The sequence below is a fragment of the Ambystoma mexicanum genome, chromosome 6p (genome assembly GCF_040938575.1).
Source record: "Ambystoma mexicanum isolate Mex_15411 chromosome 6p, UKY_AmexF1_1, whole genome shotgun sequence".
NCBI lineage: Eukaryota > Metazoa > Chordata > Amphibia > Caudata > Ambystomatidae > Ambystoma > Ambystoma mexicanum.
In genome coordinates, this window is record NC_090935.1 from 318,408,072 (window position 1) to 318,432,651 (window position 24,580).

The following is a 24,580-nucleotide window of genomic DNA, read 5'->3' on the forward strand; positions in this document are numbered from 1 at the left end:
AGACATGAAAAATGCAACAGAAGCTTCGAGAAGAAAGACGTATCTTATTTATTTTCCACGTCCCTTGCAAGGCAATAGGGCTGGGAATTCCGCATATTGGCCGTGGGCCATATTAGAAATGAAACCATACGTTACTGGAAGAGGAAAAACCATATCCACGGTCTCCAGTTATTTCCGTAAAAATAGGTTTTTCACTTGAAACGAGTGCAATGTCAAAGTTAATATCAATTTAAGTTCGTTGTTAACAAACAAACTAACAGTAACCGCAAAACACAGAATCTAAGGTTATGAGGAATTCTAAAGAAGAACAAAGAGCCCCAAGCTTGGACTAAATTGGAACTGTAGCGCGTGCAGACACTGGAACGCGGTGAAGAACCTGGCTATCTGCATGGATGAATGATCACAAGGCATCAGTGCTGCCTTATTAAAGAATCGCTATCCTCCTGGCACTTATGCTTTAATGATCCGCACTTAGGACACATGAGGTTTTCCCACCATCAACCACATGCATCCAAGAGATGGCCTACCTATATAACAATGCTGGATGATGTATGTGTGTATATGGGGGTTCATTCAAGCTTAGCGCTCGCCCGCATCTATCTTGGCAGTGTAGAAAGGCAACTGTAAAGAAGGATGTGACTTACGGAAGGCCAAAAAGATAGGTTTTCAAATGTTTGTGGAAAGGCATTAAGCGACCTTTTCTCCAGAATGATAATGGAATCGAGTTCCATAGCTTGACTGCTTGTACTGAGAAAGAGCGGCCCCATTGCTCTTCCTCTGCTGCAAGATGGAAAACTTACTAAACTTCTGTGCGTTGATCTCATGGATCGTTTGGGGCAGGGCTCAAGTAGAGGGTACACGCGGGGGGACGGAGTCCACCCACTTCATTCAGAGGGTGGACTCAGTCCCCCCAGCTAAAATGAGAGATATTAAATGGCCTCTTTGAATTTATTAATTAAATCCGACCTCAGGGATCCAACCACGTCGTCGGGTTTGTAGGCTGGACACTTCACCCCTGTAACCTGATGAAGATTAACAAACAACTAATGGTAACATTTCCCATTTCAGTACTGCAAGTCCCAGGGAAAACATTTGTATTGGTTCTTGGGGTTTAAAACATGCACACCTTTTAACGTTTTCAAAAACACTATCAGAAGAAAATATCCTCTCTTGGTTTGTGTGTGTGTTGATTTTATGAAAGGCAAATGCCATTCGTCCTGCGAAATATGGGTGGTTGTGCAAAGCCAATCTTATGAAATGTGCATATTTCACATCAATATGATAATTTCTGGCGACGTCACAGCTCATTTGTTTGTTGATGATTCCCCCCACTTTCATTTTTGGGACTTGACCCCTGGTTTGGGGTGTACCATTGAAATCTGGTAGACAGGGGGGTTCGTTAGATATGGTCAATCTTTTGAATACCAAGCATTTAAATTTAAAAAGAACAAGTTTTTTTTATTGGCACCCAATGCAAGGTGCATGGTGCCCGAGATGTATGGTCGAATTTGTGAACTATTAACAGAGCGCTCACCTGCCACGTTCTGAATTCTCTGCCGTCTGGTCACCATGTTATTTGGTACTCCCAAACACATACTGTTAAGGAAGTGCAGTCTGGAGGAGATGAACCAATTAACTACCGTTACTTGATGTCGAAACGTTAAATATGGTAAGTGGTGTCCGATTCTTCCGATTAGGAAGGAACTTGTTTTTTTTAACTACTGTTATTTGTTTAGGGAAAATTCTCCCTCAAATGTTATGCCTACATTTTTCACTTCAGGTTTATGTGCTGTACATTGGCGAAACTGTTAGGCCAGAAGGAGGGATCCACTGTATCAGGTTCCCATTGATTGTTAAAATCTCCGTTTCATCAGGGTGGATCTTTAAAAGGTTACCATCAGTCCAGGCTTTGATTGCGTGAGGCAGTCTCTCGCTGTATTAGACCGATCTGGGCATCGGCTGCACAGTTACACAATCTAGGCCATAGATGTGAATTATGTCAAGTAAGGGACGTACATAAAGAGCTAATTGAATTGGGGACGGTGCGGAGCCTTGTGGTACCCGGCAACCCTTGGCATGTGGTGGTGCGGGGAGGGCCTGGATGCACTTCTAGTTGGGGGAGAAGAATATACGGTGTGGGAAGAGGTCTGAAATTCCCTGGGTCATTGTGGTCCAGTGGGGTGAGGGGGTTTAAAAGTGGCTTGACTGTTGACCTTTTCCACATATTTGGAAAGATCCCACTACTTGAAAAGGAGTTAAATAAGAAAGAAACTAAAGTAACAGAGAATACCAGGTCTATCCAAGCTATATGGTCTAACCTGGAGAGAACCGTTAAATTCATAAAGGCAAACAAAAGACCATAAAGCAGGGTACTCTGTGTGGTAAGCTCTAGACCAGTGAACACACTTACACAAGAAATATATCATGTAAAAACAAAATATATAAAGTCAATCAATCCAATTTACTTTACTAAACTCATTTTTAAATTTTAATTTTATTATTTAATAATAAATGTTTAGAAAAAGATATACCAATACAAAGTCATAATATATATCTAAAAATCATCCATCGTGCCAACCTAATAGCACCTCTAAAAAATATATCAGGCACTCAAAGTCAATCTCATACAACACTGTATTACCATCCTCTCCCAGAGACCATACTGCAAACACACTTCACTCATACTCAAACATTCAAATTCAATTCACTATTGTTTCTTTCAATTATAATTGTTGTTTCCTTCAACTATAACAATTCACAGACTACTATAAAACAGTGTACTAAAATACAAACTCCAATACCAACAATATATCGGAGAGTATCACAGTGGAATAACAAAATATTCTACATAATACACAACACTGTGATATAAACTTCTGTCTTTACTACAACATCAAATTCCCCGGCCCAACATGTTTCTTTCTATATATATTCAGTTTCTTTAGAAATTCCTCAGGGGTAAGTGGGTCCAGTATTTTCAGGGGAGTTGGAATAGAGATACAGACGTGTGGACAGGACACAGAGCTTACAAGGATGCACCGTTGATTCCCGGCCAGGCACACCCCTGGCTGTACGAATTCAAAATATGACCCCTTCAATGGGTCTGTTGACAATGCTGATGTTTTTTATATATATGCCACAATTGTTTCGCCCACTTGGTCAGGCTGATGTTCCTTAAACACCTTCTTTAGCGCATGACGTGAATAAAGCTGCCAATCATGCAAAAATAGTGGCAAGATGATACAAGTCCAACAGCGCGCACTGGATTACAATATCCATATGGGGTAGCATATCTACGAATTCAAACGCTATGTAACCCGTCCACGGCAACAAGCAAACAAGCAAATAACAGAAAGGACATCTATGAGAAAATGTGGAGAGACTATATTGGCTAATTTAGGGGGTACAGCGTCATTAGAGGAGTCCACACATGTAGCTATAATAGGATTCTGGTTCTTTACACAGGTCTTTCACTACTATTGTATTGGGTGCGGAGTCAATATTCTGACGGTAATTGCAATGTTCTTTCTATAGTTCAGCTGATGTTGCTTTCATGGGCCTGACTTTATCATATGTACATCACCATTGTCTTTTCAGGTTCCTGATGTTACGTCTTAGGCGCTACCGTGATTGCGTAACCAGTCTTTGCCTTGTTTACATGTAGTTCTTGGCTTAATTCGTGCTGGCGGGGCAATGGTATTGAATATTTCCTGTGCTTGGGAATCTTAGTTTTCTAGAAGTTCATTTGGATGTTCTAGATTTATGAGGCATGGCTACTGGGTAGAAATACTGTTATCAGAGGTGGATTTAGGTTAGGTTCTAGGTTTTAAGGGAGGGTGATGGAACTAAACAAGAATGGAGTCTGTGATGTGGGGACATCGTCCCTCATCAATGCGAGTCCATGGCTGCTATTAAACAGATCCCATCTCACTGCCATCACGTTGGCGGCACCTCCAAAGCATGCTGTGGTAACAGCTTTCTCCCCCCAAAAAATAAGTCTCCTGAGGATACTAGCAACTTATGCCCCAAAACTAACGTTTTGTTTCCCAGCGGAGGAAAGGTACATGGACAACTGCAGGCACAAATGCACGTATGAGTGACGCAGGGCACACCAGCCAGGTTTCAGCAATCGCAAGACACCTAAGCAACCCTGGGGTACATGTCTCTGGAAAAAAGAGGAAGGATGCAAAGCACTATGCACATAAAAAGGACTCAACAGCTGCCTTTAAAACAGTGAGCCATTATTACTGTTAGACAAAGAAAACTGAGCTCAAGGGTCCCACCGTGAAAAGCGCTAAATAATTTATGATTTGGAAATGTCAGCTAGTCCCACCAGGCCCATTTTAAACAGATGCAATTCTGCAACGGTGATGGTGAGTTTTGTGCAGTTCAGGTAACTGATCAACTGCATGATGAATGTTAAATGCAATATTCCAGCCTGTAAACACTTTCTGAATGTAATGTCACAAGGGTGACTGGGATCAATACTCAGGCCAAGACAGAAAATGAGGCATCTTTATTTAGGAAAATATAACATAGGCTAGCAAGTACAGCAAACAGGGCAGCAGAACGTAACTTCGGAAAGTGAATGAGCCTTCTTATGCCTGAAGGTCTCTCTCAGGGTGACCATCAGGACAGCACTAGTCTGTGTTTAAAATGGTTCCCACACCCTTCTATTCTTGTTCTGCTGAAGAGGATCTGCCTGTAGTCTCAGCTGAGGCTCTCCCGCACTCTTGTCTATGCTTCTCTGAATCTGCCTTGGCCTGTATTCATATTCTCTGGTTTTAAGAGGTTCAATCACCTTTCTTATACGATCTTCTTGGGGTCCCTTGTCCTCTACTCTGGGCTGTCTTTTTCCTATCATCATCTGGGATGTTGGGGCAATAACATTTGACTCCCTAGGGCACACTTGAAGAGGACCTTTGTGAAACCTTCCCTTAGGGTCTTGATTCCTACACTCTTCACCACCTTTCTACTCCAGGTGTGGTACCGTTCTTCTTCTACATCACACCATATGTTCGTTCCTGCTCCCAACATGGGCAAGATCCTTCAGATCAGTTCTATCACCTCTAACCCCTGGAGTAGGCCAAGACTGCTCTCTTGTGCCTTCCTAATCTTACTATCTGGGCCTTTGACTAGCCTCGAGACATTCTTCTCCAACCTAGTCCTGATACCACCTTCTCCTCACTTGGATGAGCCTCCAGCTGATGTTTCCACTGAACCTACCTCTCGCTTGAGCCAACTTCCTCTTACCAACGAACCTCCCAAGGCTGTGACTCAAACGCCACCTGATTTTACCAACTAACCTCTTGCTCTCTTGGATCAAGTACCTCCGGATGATTTCAACTAACCGTCTGCTCTCTGGACCCAGTCTCCTCCAGATAACTACCAGCAACCTCCTTCTTGTAACCTATGTCCCCCCTCTCGTCTCCAACCTCCACCAAACATTTTCCACACTCTGCAACCTCCTTCAAACTCCTTCCTCCAGCTCCCACTCTAAACACCCATGCTGTCAGGCTTTCAAACCAATGTTATATATCCCTATGTATTGAGATCCAGGTCTTGCAAAATCTACTAGCCCACTAGCATTAGCAAGTCGTTTTTATGAAGGACGAGTCCCATTTTCATGATACTCGACCTTGCTGGCGAGTATGGGGATGTGAGGAACTTATTTTTGATTTACTTCAATTAAACTATGATTGCAGAAAATGGCAAACACAAGTTTCACTGTGCATGCTTGACAGCATTGCACCAAATATTAAGTGATCTTTTGGCGACATGCACCATTTTACCAAAAGCACTGGTACATATTTTGTCACCAGTAATCTTGGGGCAATTGCATTTCTGTTAGGTCGAGTTTGCAAACTAAGGAACTTGCCCTGCAGATCTAGTGGTTTTTTAAGAATTGGCAAGGCCTGATAACTCAGTAGTGGGTAGCAATGTATTACTCAAGAACAAATCTTTGAAGATAACTAAAAATATAGGTTGTAATTTGAGAAGGGCAAGACTTTTTGGGTTTGAGTAAAACACATTGCTGGGGATAATTGTTCACATGCATCAATTTTCCATGTACCCAATAAGCTGGAAATAATAGCAGCATTGCTGAGATCTGTGTATGTGCTGTGTTTGATCTGAAGGCAAACTCTGTCAGTTATCCTACCCAGGGTGTTAGAGGAGTACCAACTTTGGGTGGGTGACTAATTGTATATAAAAAAAAGTTCTATGAAGAGTGCTTCAGCGATAGCCCTAAATAAATAATTCTCAATAAGAACCTTGATTCAAGTAAACCAGCAGGTGTTTTTATGACCTTTTCAATACTTGAATCATCATTTCAATATTCATGCCAGCAGGATGAGTCATTGGGATGAGAGAAAACATAATATGTAAGAATTGGTTGGAATCGTTGTACCTCATTCTGCAAACTGGCAGCCAAAATGTTTGTGTTATATAATGAATCCAATGGAGTCTACATGATCTCCTGGTGGTAACCTCCTCCCATGAGCCCAGAGGATGGCAGCCACTACCTGATCCTGACCCTGTGGGTGGCTTTATGAGGGAGGATCAGATAGGAGGAGAGAGCCGCCGTGGAGACATCATGGCCTCATTGGATGAGCCATGGTATCTCCCATTTTCCCATGAAGAAGACCCTTTGATACCCAATACCCTAAAGGCCTATTGCCATACATCGACTCCCCCCTTTAGGGAAATTAGAGAAACCTTTTCTGAAAACCCTATAGGCCAAACTTCCATCCCTATTCTAAAATGTAAAAGCTCCACGACTTTCCAGTTCTAATTGTCCACCATATTGAACTGGCTCATCATTCAGAGCTGTTGCAAGTGATTTTCTAAATAATCTGTATCAATCAACATCAATGGACCCCTTTTCTCACAATCACCCAAATACTGGGACAAGGAAGAAGGAAAGAACAATGGAGAGCAGAAGGAGCCTCAAGCTCAATAAGCATTCTAGTTGTTTTTGGAATGCACCTGTGTGCTGGACATTTAAAGATCGAAAACAAACTCTTAAAGTCTGCTGGTGTTTGGGAGAATTTGTGGCACATTTCTGCATAGCTTGTGGAGCTTGGAAGCATGTACAAGTGTGGCAGAGCGGAGCGGCTCACCATAGAGGAAGCAGAAAAACGCTGCAAGGACAGGACACACCTCAGACACGCCAGGAGCCAGTGCAAGACTCCTGGGTGTTCGGCAACAGAACAAGACAGCGTTTCACCTACCGGGACCTGGATCAAGACAGGCTTGCTGAGGCAAAGTCGCGAGAGGGAAGTCCAAAGTGGCAAGCAGGTGGCAAATCTTTGCCGCATAAGCGAGAATGGGAGCAAGAACGCCAAGCAAAGCCATTGAGTCAACCCTGGCATAGTGGGGACCCCGGGAGGCATTGGCCAACCGTGCCAAGTTCAAATTATACCAATTAAAGCCACTGAAACAGAGAGAATAAATAAATAAATATACTGATTGAAAACCAAGAAGGCAAATTTCAAATTCGGACCCAAGACCTACATGAGCGTATGGAAAGAAAATATGGGAGGAACCCAAATAGAATGATGTATCAAGGTGATCGAATATACCAAAAGGTATATAGGCAACTGTGGAAGTAAAAGAGGAACCACAATATAAAACTCCTGGCAGGCGAGTATACCAGGCAGTTACAAGTCTACAAGAAGTCATAAGCATGTAGATATAAAATGTCCTGACAGGTGAGTGAACCGGGCAGTACAAGTATGTGTGAATGCAAGAAGCCTTGGCAGGGGAGTGTACCAGGCAGTTGCAAATCTTCAGGCAGTCACAAGAAAATATATAGACCCGCGTTTGTTAAACTAGATGGAACGGTGGAATACAAAGCTAAGCAGCTTTGTAAATAACAGCATTGTTGTGGGTCAAGAAAAAACCAAAGAACTGTTAGACCAAGAATCATTTGTATTGAGGAAGAACGCATGGGGAGGGAGCCACCCTCTGGAACCAGGGCTCTTTTACCTTGGAGAACAGTTGTGTTGGAGCTGTTAATTTTCCTTTACAAACTATTTGAGAAATCATCTAAGGTTAAAGAGATTTCCCTTTTCACCTTATAGTTTAGTTTATAGTATGAGGGTCAGAATAGAACTTTTAGACACAAGGACAGTTTTGATTTGGACAGCCTAGCACAGACAGATTCTTAGTTTTTGGCTTCGGGTAGGGAAATTCCTCTTAGAGCAGGGTCAGAGAGACCTTCTCCCAACCCTTTTGTTTTCAATAAAAGTCTTTAACCAAAAACATGGTCAACCTTTTTCCGAGTTTCATTCCTGATTCTTCAAAGTATGTCTGTAGTTTTGCCTCTATAATTTAGTAACTTATATTTCTTTGCTCTTATTTTCCCTGTATATAATTGAACATACACTTGGCATTTTAGAGATGCTTGATCTCAGTGCCTGAACAGTATACATTTATAAGGATGCATTGCCTAAAGCAGGACTTTCCAATTGAATAGCTCTGGCAGTTACATGAACGATGGATCGCACCATTTCAAAGTGTTGTCTTAAGTACCAGTGCCTTGTCTCTCTATCAATTATGCTTTGCTGTATCCCTCTTGGAAGTCTGACATCCTTCAGGGAATGTGGCCATCCTAAAACAAAGTATTCTGGAGTCCACTTATCAATAGATGTAACCCTTACAATAAGTGGCATACCAGAAACATTTGCTCCCTAATTACAAGCTAATATTTTAAAGGAGTAAAAATACTCAGTACAAAAAATAGGAGCCAGGCACATAAAAGCTATGTTTTGATCTATGGTACCAGCAGAAAAATCTCTAATATTACTGCCTAGTCTAAAGAGGAACTACCTTCAGTAAACATTCATCTTTTAATTTCCATTAGTACCCGGCGAGAGTCAAGCAGAATGCAACATGCATTCTGATTGGCTCTTGCCGGGTCCTTACACAGCCGGGAATCCCTCCGTCGGGATTCCACAGCCTTTGTCCCCGGCAGGGGATGTGGCAGCCCCTCAGCCAATGAGAGGCTTGAAGCAGGGTCATCCCTGCTCCGAGCGTCCCCGCGGCTGAGAGGCTGCCTTCGCCCATCGTCGCGGACTCGTGTAAGTCTTTTTTTTATTTTTTTATTCCATTCCCTCCCTCCCGCCCCCCCAACTTACCTTCTTGTTCCTGCGTCCTCGGCGGGGGACGAGGGAAGCCTCCAGCCGTGTGGAGACTCGGAGCTCCACACGGCTGGAGGCTTCCCTCGTCCCCCGCCGGGGACGTAGGTACGTTTTTTTTTCTCTCTCCCCATCCCACTCCTGTCCTACCAACCCCACTTACCTTCTTTTTGAACCTTTTTCGGGAGCGGACGCGCTGGGAACAAGTGTTCCCAGCGCGTCCGCTCCCGATGGCCACCGCCATGGAAAGGGAAAACGGACTCCGTTTTCCCTTTCCATGGTGGCGGCCATTTTCTTGGTCGTTTTTTCGGGACAAAAAAAATGCTTCGCTCGGGGCCTTACCTATGGGCCCCGAGGCATTACCTGAGTTGGTAATGGCCCCGCCACTCGGGTTATATTGCTTAATTAATGACTAGGTGGCATGAAGAATGGTTTACAAAACGATCGTAGTTTTATAGTTACAATATATTTAACTCATCGAAAAAAATTCCCTCGTTGAGCATCAGAATTACTTTTTTAATCCTTACTTAAAAACCTAGGGAGGAAAATACTGGCACTTCAAAATGTGCAATGTTAATAATAACGCAAAAGCGGGACTGTTTACTTATACAGGAACTGATCACTCACTAAATTGTTTCTGGCAAATGAAGTGAACGGTTTATCCAGAGCAAGTAAACAGTGTGTATGCATCCACACCAATGCACCGCTCTGGATATCAGTGCACAACTCATCGGAGCAAACATGGAACAACTCATCGTTCACCCATTGAGTGCTTTTCCAGACTGAGAGGCGGTGCAGTGTTAAATGCAAATAAATCCCAAACTCCAAGACACTATTTCTAGGTTCTAATTTGATAAACTATGAATTACCTGCTATAGGGGAGACCTTGGTAGTTAATCCGATGGTTTCACAACATAAATGTTATACTGACAATTGTGTAAACCATGGCACAGGAGAATGGAAAAATCAAGCCAAAAAGGGTGGCATCCATTACTATGAAAAAGATGTATTCATGCTTGCTCCATTCATGCACACTGTCACCAAAATGGCTTCAGAATATCAGGTGTGATCAAATGTGCCGGACCCTTGGACTTCATGCTTTCTTCCCCAGTGAGATCCAACCTTTTCCCAAAGCCACTGACTACCGACTTGCAAAAACATTAAAAGTGGATGTTCATTAGGAGTCAGCGGCTGTTCTTTAATACACGTTTCTTCACAATGCTTTTTAAAATTATTTTTTACACAAGGTAAACCTGTTGATATATTTATGCATTTATTTCCAGTCCCTTTGGAATCTGCGTGTCCTTTGTATGGCCCATTGTATATGAAAGGTTTGTGGTCAAAGTACAAGAATCGAAAACCTATTAACCTTTCATAATTAATACACTATCGCCAAGGCAACAACAAAACTAGAGAGCAAATAGCTATGTAAAAGGAAAGATATTGAACCAAACACCAGAAATAGACATGAGTGCATATAACACACTCTTATCCAAGAAGCCAGAAGGGGCAGCAGGTGCGACAAAGAGCCACACACGAAAGAATGACCGGCTGGTGAAGAGGTCACTGCCAACAGGACAGGTGACTTCGCCATGCCACATCCAGATAGTTGCCAGTTTAAACAGTTTGACAGTCTTACATAGACCATTTCCTGAAAATCACTGAGCTGACCCCAGACTAAAGAGTGCGTTATTTGCTCTGTCACGGTAACACAAATGTAGACAGGTGTGGAATCCCCGTAACTAAGGTGGAAAGTTACGCAGACGTGCAACAGACACTGAAAACGCAACACAGTGGGGCCAGGACATTATAAGGGAATGGATGCACGAAACATCTGGGAGAAAGGTTACTGGACTGTTGGCAACCTTTCAGTATTTAAGGCATGAGAATGAAGTTCTAACAGATTTACCATATGAAAACCAGGGGTTTCCAAAATATTACTGTGCCTCAGAGTCCAGAAGTGATTGAAATGGAAAACAATTATTTTCTATTGAATAAAAGGGAACTGCTGTTCAGAAACAGCGCACAAAGTTTGAGAATAAAGAGATGGCGCTTTACCCTACTTGCCAGCGACATTCGTAATGTCATCCCCTACCACACACTGCCACCTTCGCCCCGATGAGATCCCTTACATCAGAAATCTAACAGTGGGAACTTATTTCTTTCCCCCCCAGTCCCATGGCTGAAAGGCCTAGCGAGCAATGTATGACTTCTCTCCACTGTCAGCGGTGTGGCACTAGACAGAAATGCGCAAGGATTTGAACAAGCCGAATGCATGGTGACGTATGGTTATTGTATTTATTTTGCATTTTTAAAGCGCTCAGACAGCTCGCGGGCATCGAGGCTCTATTACAGGAATTGTTTATTTTTTAGTTACGTAATTGTTTTGTCTTAGTTGCATATTTATAACACGCTTGAATACCCAGAGGTTTCTAAGCACGGACCCGGGGATTGAACCTGTGTTGCTTTGTGTCATCTTGCTTCCAAGGCGAGCACGTTGCCGCTGAGCTATCCTCCCGATTATTGAATGCTTCTCTATGCTTCTACGGGCTTCAGAGTCAAACAGGATCATTATGGGATGGTGTCTTTGACCATGAGGGCAACCCCTCCTCCTCTGGAATTGATCCAGTCTTTTCGGAAAATGGGATGGCCTGGCGGAGCGCTAGGGAGAGGGCCGGCCCGATGCTTCATGCAACCATGATTCAGATATGGCCAAGGCATCTAAGTTGCAAGTGGTGACATCTAATGCGTGTGCTGGTAAGGAGAGTGGGCTGATTAAGGCACAGTACAGGTGCGGGAATTTTACGGTAAGAGTGGTGGCAAGGACAATGGTCCTGGTGCTGTTGGGTGAGGAAAGTGGTATTCTGTTTGGTGGAGCATATAGGTTATATAGGTTGTCTTGCAACTGCGGGAGTATCCTGGTGCCAGGGGGGGGGGTGATGCAGTGAGAGGCATTATGGGTGGAACAAGGTGCATTTGGCTTGAGTCTATTATCTTTCAAGTCGGGCCTACAGGCAATACAGTGTGAGAGGGCACACGTGGGGAGCCCGGTGCAATCGGCACACAGCAAATACTTAAGGCTGCAAGACAGTGAAACAAGGTGAGCGGCATCAGAGGTCGAAGAAGGTGCAATAAAGCAGTCAGGCAGTGAGCAGTGTGCAATTGGCACACAGGCATTGCTCAAGTACAGTAGATTTGGCATGGCAGCCCGGGGGCAGCTGGGCAGGAGCAATGGACACCTGTTGCTTAGAGGTAGGATGCAATCCATTCATGAGGCAGAGCATGATGCAACATGGGTGGGCTGGGTTCATTTTTAGTCGAGAGCAAGTCCAGCAGGCCAGTGCCAGGAGTAATGTTAGGTGCTTGGTTCAGACTTTCTCCCATCGGGTAACCTCCAGACCGGTGGTGGTCAATAATGTCAGCGTGTACCATACATGCAACGTTGCGTCAAGGCACGGGCGGCCAGGAATGCGCCGAGGCTGTTGCGGGAGTCCGGGCCTTGTGTGACATTAAAGTTGAAATACTGACACCTTTCCTTTTGGCTACTGCTCGACAGTTCAGAATGGCACCCTGAGAGCCAAAATGCAAGCTACGCACATGCAAAGACAAGGCCCAGAACTGTGGAGTGCAGCTCTATGTGATGTATTGGGCCTCAAGCGCAAAGAATATAAAGTGCACTTGTGCAATTAACCTGCATTTATTCTCAATGACTATTTGCAGATATTTCATTTGACCCAAAATAATGCGAGATTTTAAGTCATATAGGAGACATTTTCAATTCTATTTTATACTGCCTTGCATGTATTTCACTTTGAATCACATTGTTTATTTAAAACTCGAGGGGGAAAAGGATCTGACATATTCCTGTAATTGTTAAGGGGAACTCGAAGCTGTTGGAGAGTTCACCTCCAATTAGAAACTCCAGTTCAGGAATGTAATTTTGCAAGACTTGAAGCCCACACAGGACCATTGATCTACGGTGAGGAAGCCGGCTTCTACTGGGATACCCATAGAAAAGCACTGCCAGATGGGTTTTGGGACCTGAACTTCGAATGAACTAGTCATAATCCATCCAACTCCAGGCCTCTCAGAGAAAACATTAAGCTCAAGTCATAAGAGGTTATTGATTCTGTGCACAGCAAAGAATGTCTGCCTGACACATTGATATCATGGAAAAGGAGTATGTGGAGGATGTGTCAACAGTGACCTCCAGTAACCAAAGCCAGCAACTCCACACTGCCTGACTCGCACCCATAGAGCGAGATAGCATGTCTTTATCATGGTTAAAGTTACTGACGGTTCTATGTGATGTTACCTCTGGCTCGCACCCATACAGGGGAGCGAGATAGCATGTCTTTATCATGGTTAAAGTTACTGACGGCTCTATGTGATGTTACCTCTGACTCGCACCCATACAGGGGAGCGAGATAGCATGTCTTTATCATGGTTAAAGTTACTGACGGCTCTATGTGATGTTACCTCTGACTCGCACCCATACAGGGGAGCGAGATAGCATGTCTTTATCATGGTTAAAGTTACTGACGGCTCTATGTGATGTTACCTCTGACTCGCACCCATACAGGGGAGCTAGATAGCATGTCTTTATCATGGTTAAAGTTACTGACGGTTCTATGTGATGTTACCTCTGGCTCGCACCCATACAGGGGAGCGAGATAGCATGTCTTTATCATGGTTAAAGTTACTGACGGCTCTATGTGATGTTACCTCTGACTCGCACCCATACAGGGGAGCGAGATAGCATGTCTTTATCATGGTTAAAGTTACTGACGGCTCTATGTGATGTTACCTCTGACTCGCACCCATACAGGGGAGCGAGATAGCATGTCTTTATCATGGTTAAAGTTACTGACGGCTCTATGTGATGTTACCTCTGACTCGCACCCATACAGGGGAGCTAGATAGCATGTCTTTATCATGGTTAAAGTTACTGACGGCTCTATGTGATGTTACCTCTGACTCGCACCCATACAGGGGAGCTAGATAGCATGTCTTTATCATGGTTAAAGTTACTGACGGCTCTATGTGATGTTACCTCTGACTCGCACCCATACATGGGTGCTAGATAGCATGTCTTTATCATGGTTAAAGTTACTGACGGCTCTATGTGATGTTACCTCTGACTCGCACCCATACAGGGGAGCTAGATAGCATGTCTTTATCATGGTTAAAGTTACTGACGGCTCTGTGTGATGTTACCTCTGACTCGCACCCATACAGGGGAGCTAGATAGCATGTCTTTATCATGGTTAAAGTTACTGACGGTTCTGTGTGATGTTACCTCTGACTCGCACCCATACAGGGGAGCGAGATAGCATGTCTTTATCATGGTTAAAGTTACTGACGGTTCTATGTGATGTTACCTCTGGCTCGCACCCATACAGGGGAGCTAGATAGCATGTCTTGATCATGGTTAAAGTTACTGACGGCTCTATGTGATGTTACCTCTGACTCGCACCCATACAGGGGAGCGAGATAGCATGTCTTTATCATGCTTAAAGTTACTGACGGCTCTGTGGTTAAAGTTACTGACGGCTCTGTGTGATGTTACCTCTGACTCGCACCCATACAGGGGAGCGAGATAGCATGTCTTTATCATGGTTAAAGTTACTGACGGCTCTGTGTGATGTTACCTCTGACTCGCACCCATACAGGGGAGCTAGATAGCATTTCTTTATCATGGTTAAAGTTACTGACGGCTCTATGTGATGTTACCTCTGACTCGCACCCATACAGGGGCGCTAGATAGCATGTCTTTATCATGGTTAAAGTTACTGACGGTTCTATGTGATGTTACCTAAGTTATTTTGACCAAATCAACTTTTACAGAGAAAAATGAAATATCGATTTCTTTTTATTGGCGGAGTCTTATTGGGGAGAGGGGTCCCTCCCTAAATCCCCCCCTCCCAACCACCCATTTTAATCCCTTATCCCCATCCCACGTATATTTATTTTTCGGTACTTTTTCTGTAAAAGTTCACTCAGTATTTTATTTTCGGTAACGTCACTGGATACCGTTATTGACCTGTGAGATTTTTCTCGGATACTAGGGAAATCTAATGTTTTAAAACACGCTTGCCTTATCTGGAAATGCTAGCATTGAGTTAAACTATGTTGTCTAGAAAAGCAAATATATAACAATTGTAAAACATGCCTAGTATCTTTTAGAGTACTTTTATAATACAGAATTAGAATGAGTGCCTGTGTGGACTGATAATAGTACGATTCATAGAGAAAGGTCAATTGGTGTTGTTGACTATTTGTTTGTGACATAAATAACATTCCATTCCAACAATCTTCACAGTGAAAAGCTGGAGACTGCCTTTGCCTAAATTGAGTGCATTATTTTATTTTATTTAGCATACAGTGTATAAAACATACAAACTTTTGCTATAAAAACACAAAGATACCCTCCGTTAACAGCTAGGCCAGCTTCCTCCGATGGTTATTCACTTCCTTTGTGAATCTTTAGCCTGGCTGTTATATCACTTTCAGTTACATCGTAGTTCACATTTCCTTTGATGTGTCCCTAGGAGGCTTACAATTTTTTTAACATTTGTTCCAAGAAGGCGCCCAATCTTCGGGATATCTTCTGATTTGGGTTATTATGGAGAGCTTCCCACCAAGCTTTGGCATCTAGGCCACTGTCTGGTTCTAACACTTCATGAAGTAACTGCGTTCTTTCAACTAGTAGTTCTTTGCAGAATAAAGTTAAGTGACACAGGGTTTCAACTTCTTCCTGGCATAGGCGACAGATGTTGTACTTGATCATCCCTTTTCTTACCAGGACTTCCTTTGTGCGCACAATGTTCAATTTAAAGCGCACGATCGGATCTCTGTGACGCGGATTAGCGTTTTTATTCAGGTACATTGGCAGGATTCCAGGACAGTTTGTTAATTTCTTTGTCGGATTGTGGATTTGAGATGATGCGCGAGCTGCTTCCATCTGCGACCAATCCACTGAGAAAAACAGATTTTTACTCTCTTTGGGTTTTCACAGAGGCTGTTTTCGGTGGTCCCTATATTAAGCAGGATTTCCTGACATTTATTTTGCCATTCTTCTAAAGGCCAGCAGGTTGTTTTCTCCATTTCCGTCTTAAAAATGTTGTATTGTGGTGGGCAATCAGGACGTTCTATTTTCCCGAACGTTGATAAGGCTTTCCATGTTACATGGACCTGTAGCGAGAAAAGACCCAGCTCATGCCCGTTTGAACTTATTGGCAACGAATTTGGTAAATTCAAGGTTCTCCTCCAGAATCTTGCTTCAAGCCTGTCCCAGATTACCCATGGAATTCTTAGACCAGTTTCTCCCAGATACGTTATTGATGGCGTTACTTTGGCTTTATAGAATTCCACAAATTGTTTTACCGTAAATTTACAGTAGTTCTTCACTAGGAGAGCTTGGGCAATCAATTGGTCCATTTTTACTTGGAGATGCTCTATCCAAGGTTTATCACCCCAATCTGCACTGATTATCGCTCCCTGGTATTTGGTGCTTTCCGTAGTTTGGATTACAGTATTTCCTAGGCACCATTTGAAAGGTTTTTTTACCTTTGTTTGTGTTTTTTTCATTACTAGGATTTCTAATTTTTCAGCATTGATTTTTTGTTTGTTGATGTTAACATATTTTTCTAGTTCGTCGTGTTTTTTCTGTAGACCGATTGCCGTCAGGTCCAGCAGGATTAGATCATCCGCATAGAGCAAGTGTCCGATGGTATTTCCTGCTAATCTTGGTGAACCTGATCTTGCTTGCTCCAAGTTGTCCTTCATATCTAGTATGTAAAAATTATAAAGTATGGCTGCTAAGGGTGCCACTTAGATCTAGACGCACCTGCATACTCATTCCCGTATATAGTACTTTTATGGCTGCTATCAGATCTGATGGACATCCCTTGTCCTGCATTTTAGACCATAGGATGTTTCGATCAACTCGATCGAATGCTGCTGCCATATCTATGCACGCTAGATAGAGCTTATCGTTTCCTCGCGCGGTCTTTAGTTTTAGTAGATTTATTATTAACAAGTTCAATCCACAGTCTACTTTCTTGACAAAACCTGCTTGTCTGCAGTCAATATTTCCAGTCTCTTTTAACCACTCTTTAAGTCTCCTTAGTAATATACCCGCATAGAGTTTGCACAAGACATCCAACAGTGAAATAGGGTGATAATTTTCTGGGTTTGTTCTGTCGCCTCTCTTAAAGGTCGGAATTGTTATCGCCCTTTTCCAGGAGTCTGGGTCCTGCATGGTGTTATTTATTCTTGTGAATAATGAGAAGCACATATCGGCCCACAATTTAGGTGCTTGCTTTAACATTGAATTCATCAGGCCATCAGGGCCCGGGGGGCTCTAGATGGACCTTATTAATCAGGTCCAAGATTTCTTGTTTTTCAAGGGGATCTTCCAGAGTGCTCTTTTCCTTTCTCTTTCAACCTCTTCTGACTCCTTTTTTGCCTGTCCATATGTTATGTTAAAGTTCTTCAGCCACTGTGCTTCATGTATAGGATTGATTTGTTCCGCTCCTTGTGGATTTGTTTTCTTGTTTATTATTGACCAAAAGAACCTTGAGTTTTTATTATTCAGTGCCATAAGCATGTACTCCGAGTCCTTTTGGTAAAGGATTGCCCGATGTGATTTTACCCAATGTCGGTAATTTCTTTTTAATTCTTTTCTCTGGTTTGCTGCTTCTGATGATTTCAGTCGCCTGATTGTCCTTAGATCTTTCGCAAGTTTTCGCTTTCTTTTGGCCAGATCTTCATTATAATTGTGCAATCTTGTCACTTTGTTTATGACCGTCTGTTGGCCTGATACTCTGAAGGCTGCCAAGCAGCTTTCGTAATCTACTTGATTGTTCGAAGTCAGCTGCCATTTAGTTATCTCGCTCTCCAATTTGGCTGCTGATTGTTGCACCGTCAGTTTGAGCCGATTCAATCCGTTATTAGTGGTGACTTGGAGAACCCATTTTGTTGCATTATTGGGTCTTTGTTTTTTCATATTCAGTTCTCTACATTTAAGGAGAAGGATGCCATGGTCGCTTTTTACTGATGGCACTATCTTTAGCGACACAATTGTCCCAAATGTTTCTCGATCCACAAAGTAGTAATCTAGCATTGCTGTGGCGTTATGTTAAGCCTATGTTTTGGCTCCTTCCAGATCGCCTGTAACAGCTCCAATTACCATATGTAGATCTCTAGCTCTCATCACTGTCATCCAACTTTTAGCTCTATTCATTTGTTGTTTCTTATGTTGTGGCATATCAGCTCTTCCTACCTTAGTGCAACAGTCCATTTTAGGTCCCTGCATAATATCATCTGCGGCATAGAGTAATTTGCTCTTAATTCATCAATGTTCGTTGTGACTAGCTCCAGAAATGTTTCCCCTTCTTTAGCTTTAATATTCCAATATAAGTTAAAGATTATTTGGGTTTTGTTGCTTACTGTTTCTTGTGGGTCATCTTTGAGTATAATTATTTGTATTAATGGTGACGGTGTTAGTACACTCACAATTTTGCCCCTCAAGTCATTTTTGATTAGGGTCAATAGGCCCGCTGACAGTCTACCTTTTTGTCCTTTGTGGGCTTTGTTTAAGTAGCTTGTGAAGCCATCTAGAACCGGCGCCTCCATTAACCAACATTCCTCTAGACATATGATGTCCGCATTGATCACCTCTGCGTTGATGTTTTGAAACAGGTGTCTAATCCTCTAGTGTTCCACGAGGACATGTGGTGCCACACTTTTCTACCTGGCTTCCGGTCTAGTACTGTTCCCGTCCTCCTAGTGTTTCTGCAAGCCATGACCATGATTTTTCAAGATCGATCTTGGTCACCATTTGCTCGTTATTTCTTTCGCTTCCACTGTTGAATTTGGACATTTGGCCCTCTATCTTCATGCGTAACGCCTTGGGGCCTTTTAAGACCGTTGGCAAGAATCAAATGGGCTTGCTGTTTATCTCATCATCTTACTTGTACTCTCCCCTAGGTTTTTTAATGGACTTCTGTGTATTTGGTCACTTGTCTCTTTGCGTCTGATCCATGGATTTGCTTCGGTGATGTGATGGGTCAAATCCCAGGCATCTCAATTCATCCGTTGCAGCTAATATTAGCTGCATTGCTGACTTAGAAGTTAAGTGGATACAGATATTATCTGTTTCGACTTCTTTTGGAAAGGCTACGATCTTTATATCTCTTGGATCAATTACCCGTAGTTGCGGTACACTGTGTAAGAGTCTCTTGAGGTATGCCCAATTTAGGATTAGGCCATCTTTGGTCTTAATGACTCTTTCCAGTATTAATTTATTAACTGTTTTTTCGCTTATTGATTTAGACCGTTTCGACATTTTTTGTTCTTTTATGTACTCCTTCTTTTTGCCTTTGTCGCATTTCCTATTTATTCTTATTTTGGTTTTTTTTCTGTATGACACTTTCTTTTTTCGATTGGTCAATCATTGTTTTAAATAATTATTTTTTTGCATTTGATTGTTTATTATATTTTTCGATTGACTGTCTTTTTTCTTCCAATGTTATAAAGCCATCATTTTTTATTTTTGAGTTATTTTATTTACAGTTACTTGCGATTCCATCGCATTCTCATCACTCTCATGGTCAGTTTCCAGTTCTTGTTTGCTTTCATCATCATAGACTGATAATAGCAGGAGTGCAGCTTCATCTCCTTGCTCCACATCTGTCTGTTCAGACTCTAGCTCCGGTTGTATACCTAGAAAGGTCAGTTTCTCTTTTTGTGGTATTTGTGCCAGATCTTCATTTGGCTTTTTCACTTCTAAACCGTTTTTTGTATCTTATTGATGATTGGATCTTCAAATGGCTTTAGATTTCTTATAAAATTTCTTGTTCCACCTTTCTGTTTTGCCTGATTTTTTGTCTTTTTGTTTTTCCAAACTTTTCCTTTTTTCTTCTTTCCCATTCTCCTTTTTTTTCGTTTTCCTGATCGAATATTGCAAACAGCTCCTTGGTTTGGTTAGAAATGACCCTTTTTAATGTATGTCCTGTTTGTGGATCAATGGTTATACTTTGTATTTCTTTCGTAGATTCTCCGTTTTCTACTTGAGTGATTTCTTTTCTTGCACCATTGATTCTTTTTAGTGTATCTTCTGCCAATGTCGTGCTTCTCCCCTTAATACACTCATCTATTTTAGGTTTGTTTTCTATTATTTCCAAGCTTTTATTTGAGTCTAGGTTGCGCTCTTTTCTGCTCTTTCTCTCTTTGTCGATTTCGGATCCATTTTCCTAGGTTTCAAAGTCTCTCTTAGACAGTTTAAAAAAGCTCTCCCTTCCTCACAAGCATCCTCCAGTGAGTATATCAAGGTTTTGAGAATCATGTTTTCTGAGTCCTTTTCTCTTGCCTTCCTTTCTTTTGTAGCCTCTATATATGATTCCACGTATATTAGTTTTGATTGCATAAAAGCCATCAATGTGGTTTGAGTTCTGTAATTATCATACAGTGCTTCATATAATTTGAGAAAACGAGCAAGCGTGATAGTAACCATGGATCCAATTTATGTTTGTAAATTAGCGCATTGTTCTGTGAAGGCTTCAAAATGCTCCTGTGTAGTGGGACTTTTAATTTCAATCGTGCTTTGTTTATTTCCACAATACTTCTTTTGTCCCCATTTTTTATTGGTAACGTCAAGTTTGCGCTCCTTATCATTTTCAAGTAGTCTTGTTTCGTGCGTTTGCATTTCTTTATCTTGTTTTTGTATCTCTGTTTGTAATTTTTTGTGTAGCCCTCCTTTATGGACATCGACCATGGACGTTTGACATGCTTTTTCCTTGCACAAATCCGGTTTAGCCTTCTTTTCAGGGGCCTTTTCTAACGTAGATTTATTAGTGTCTACTTCTGTTATTGCACGTTTTGTGTTTCTGGTGTGGGGAGTCGAGGTTTTGATGAATGCATAATCCTCATTCCTGTAGATCTCATCCAGAATACATTCTTCCTGATTTGATAGACCTTCAGGGTATCCTGTTGTTGAGATAGTTTATTTTCCCATTGCATTTTGATTTATTGTAGGCGTTATCACCTTTTGCCCTTGCTTTGCTCCATTTTTTCCTTGTAATTTCTTCCGCTCATTTTCTTCCTAATCTGGTGTTGTCCCAAGATCTGCTTTCCGGGCATTATGGAGTGGAGAATATTGGGTCGATACTAGCAGCAGTTCTTGATCAGTTATTTCTTGTGTATTTTGTGTTTTATCATACTCCTGCTTATCCATATTTTGCATGGTTTGCTCTTTCCTATATTGTAATATCACTGGCTCTTTCACTTTGAAATGCCATTTTATTGATCTATTTTCTGTTATGGATTTAGAATTTATTTTCACCTTCTGATTGTTTTTTTTGTAATTCCATTGGTTTTCTTTTTTGTACCATTTGCTTCGTCTCTAGTACTTTACTTACATTACAGTCCTTTTGTTTTGTATTGCCCATGACCCGTGGCACAATAACCTCATTTTCCACATATTGCACTTGTCTATCTTTATTCAGTTTACTGATATTAGGCATAGAAACATTTTGTGAGGAGTTGTTTCTTTCTCCACTCATTGGAAGTTCTTCCACCGTGTCCAAATATAGAGGAGAGTCAATTGGTAGGTCTACAACTCCTGCCGGCATCATTCCTGTTACAACTTCCACAGCTATTTGACATCTTTTTTTTATTGAGGTCAAATACACCCTCTTCCAAAGGGACACATAAGACTTCATCATTCTGTTCCCAACTGGCCTCACTGGCCAGCACAGAGACCTCACTGAGTTTCGCAAGCCCCCTTTTCCGCTCGCCCTCAGACAGCGAGTCATCCGCTCCCTCGCCCTTGTCCCTAGCTGGCACTGCGCTGGGCGCATGCACTGCATCCACCCCCAAAAACCCTGCCGCTCGCTCCTCGCTCGCCTCAGGAACGGCGGCTCCCCACGCCACTCCAGCCTGCAGGGAAGCCAACAAGGTAAGGGTCCGTGGGTTTTGGGGGTGGAGGGAGGGAAGTGTCATACTCGGGCAACGGACATCAACTTCATTTAATTTTAACAGTGGGTGCACAGGATGCAGCGGGAGCAACTTACACTCTTAATTTGGATGGATCTGCTGCTCTATTGTTCTTTTCCAGCACGTCGGCCTGTGCTCCGACCGGTGTTACTGATGTCTTTGATTTTGTAGTTGTTTGCCGTGTGTGAGGCACTGATTGTGCCAATACGGAGTCATCCACAATTAGATGGTGGTGTTTATATTGGATTCCAAAGCCTACATGTTTTTTACTGTTGTTTTGACGCGACTCCTCATGCGTGGTATAGACATGGATATGTTTGATTCCACGCTCACTCCTCAGCGAACACTCGGCTAACATTCCGCGTCAGGAGTGAGTCTTTATGGCCAAGGCACAGCAGAACTCCGCCTCCAGTAGTAAGGGTAGTAGATTTACTCCAGTCACTCCACCAGCACAGCGAACACTCGGCTAACACTCTGCTGACGCCCCGCGTTAGGAGTGAGTCTTTATGGCCAAGGCACAGCAGAACTCCACCTCCAGTAGTAAGGGTAGTAGATTTACTCCAGTCACTCCACCAGCACAGCTAACACTCGGCTAACACTCTGCTGACACTCCGCGTCAGGAGTGAGTCTTTATGGCCAAGACACAGCACAGCAGAACTCCACCTCCAGTAGTAAGGGTAGTAGAGTTACTGCAGTCACTCCACCAGCACAGCTAACACTCTGCTAACACTCCGCAATTTTTTTTGAGTCAATTGATTTGAATAACTTTTGAATTTTGAGCAACAGTGTTGTGCAGAATTGTGGGGTAAGAGTATGTCAGAGGTGGCATTACATCAGGGTTGTCGCACTAGCAGAATGCATAAATAAATAAATCCATATACTACGACAAGAAGGCGGTGGCAGATTTCACCCGTGCATAGAGGGACCAGAGACCACTGGGCACTAGAGGCCTGACTGATGCTGCTTCCATGACTACAAGAATGATCCCCTAAGTGAGTATAAAAGAAATCCCCCAAAGCCAATCAGATGTGGCTGCTGGACTTTTCTCTGCCAAGTCCCCAGTAGTGGGTGGTTTGGAAGTGCTAGGGGGCACTGGCTCCCAATAGAATGCAAGGGGATTGTAATTTGAAATGCATTTAGCCTCTCACTATATTTAGGTGCCAAGTGAGATTTACTTTCAAGAAGACTGATTGCATTTTGGTGCTGTGCAAGCAGTGTCAAACTGATAGCACTTCTGTGCAATGTAAGCACGATTGTTTTTGGTAAATCAAGTCCAATGAAATTGGAATGAATTTGAAACAGGTGTGGGAATTATTGCAATCACAACAAATGAGAATAGAATATTCTATTTGAAAAAAGGAAAGACAAGGGGGAAATGGTGGCACAGATGACTAATACCAGACAATACTGTCCTTTGACAACACTGCATTATCAGCAATGGAACAGCCAAGATACAATAATAGAAAATACAAAAGAAAAACAATGATTATGGGTGGGTGGCAATACAAAAATCAAAACGATTGGTCAAATCGAAAGTTGTCTGTGCCTGGACCGCGGGTCTTGAGCAATAATGACGTGACATGTGGTCTCCCAGGTAAGTGCCATTTGGTGGTAAAGCCATCCCGAATTCTGTATGGTCGGTCATAAAGGACTAGAAGGAGAGTCTCTCTAGTGATCTTGTAACCTGGAGACCTGAATTCTAATCTCACATCTTGGCAAATCCCATTATAATCCTATACGTAAAATTGCATGTATGGGTATAATATAAATAATTACAAAATTTTACATTATGCCATCTATCACAATAAAACACCAAAAGAGGGAGGGAGGGAGGGAGGGATGGATGGATGGATGAATGAATGAATGAATGGATGGATAAACCAATGGGAATGTCATGCCATTCAATTCCATTGTTTTCTAGCTCACCTGTGCCACAATACAATTGATTGATTGATATTTTGCCACATCGCACCTTGCTTTCTGAGATGCATTCTCAGCCATACACCACTTACCACATTGCCCTATGGATACACCTCATGTCCAAGCTGATTTACCTACAATAAAGGTTTAGCATGAAATACTGCACTGTTGGAGCTGCGTCAGCGTGCAGGGTCGGATTGGCCCCTCAGCCCGTGGCCGGGCCAAAATCGTCCCTGGGGAGTGGGGGCCGGTTTCTGGCCATGCCTGGGCCAGTTTGGAGAAGAAAAAAAAAAGAAGAAAATATATATCTTTTTTTCCAATTTTCTTTTTTTTTCTTCAAAAAGCCTTTCATCCCTCTTAGGTCGAAAAATGAGTACCAACACAGGTTGGGTGATATTGTATGCATATTTGTTATATAAAAAAGAGCTTAAGCGTAAGTGCTATACAATAACATTATATTTGACCTTGGACGTCTGCATGGATTCGCAGTAATTTAGTCTACTTAGGTACAATGCTATTTG

At 42.5% G+C, this 24,580-nt stretch overlaps 1 protein-coding gene across 6 annotated transcripts in view; it reads right to left on the minus strand.

Moving 5' to 3' along the window:
• PDZD2 (PDZ domain containing 2) overlaps positions 1–24,580 on the minus strand; it is a 1,567,362-nt gene that overhangs the window by 472,544 nt on the left and 1,070,238 nt on the right. The window lies entirely within an intron of this gene.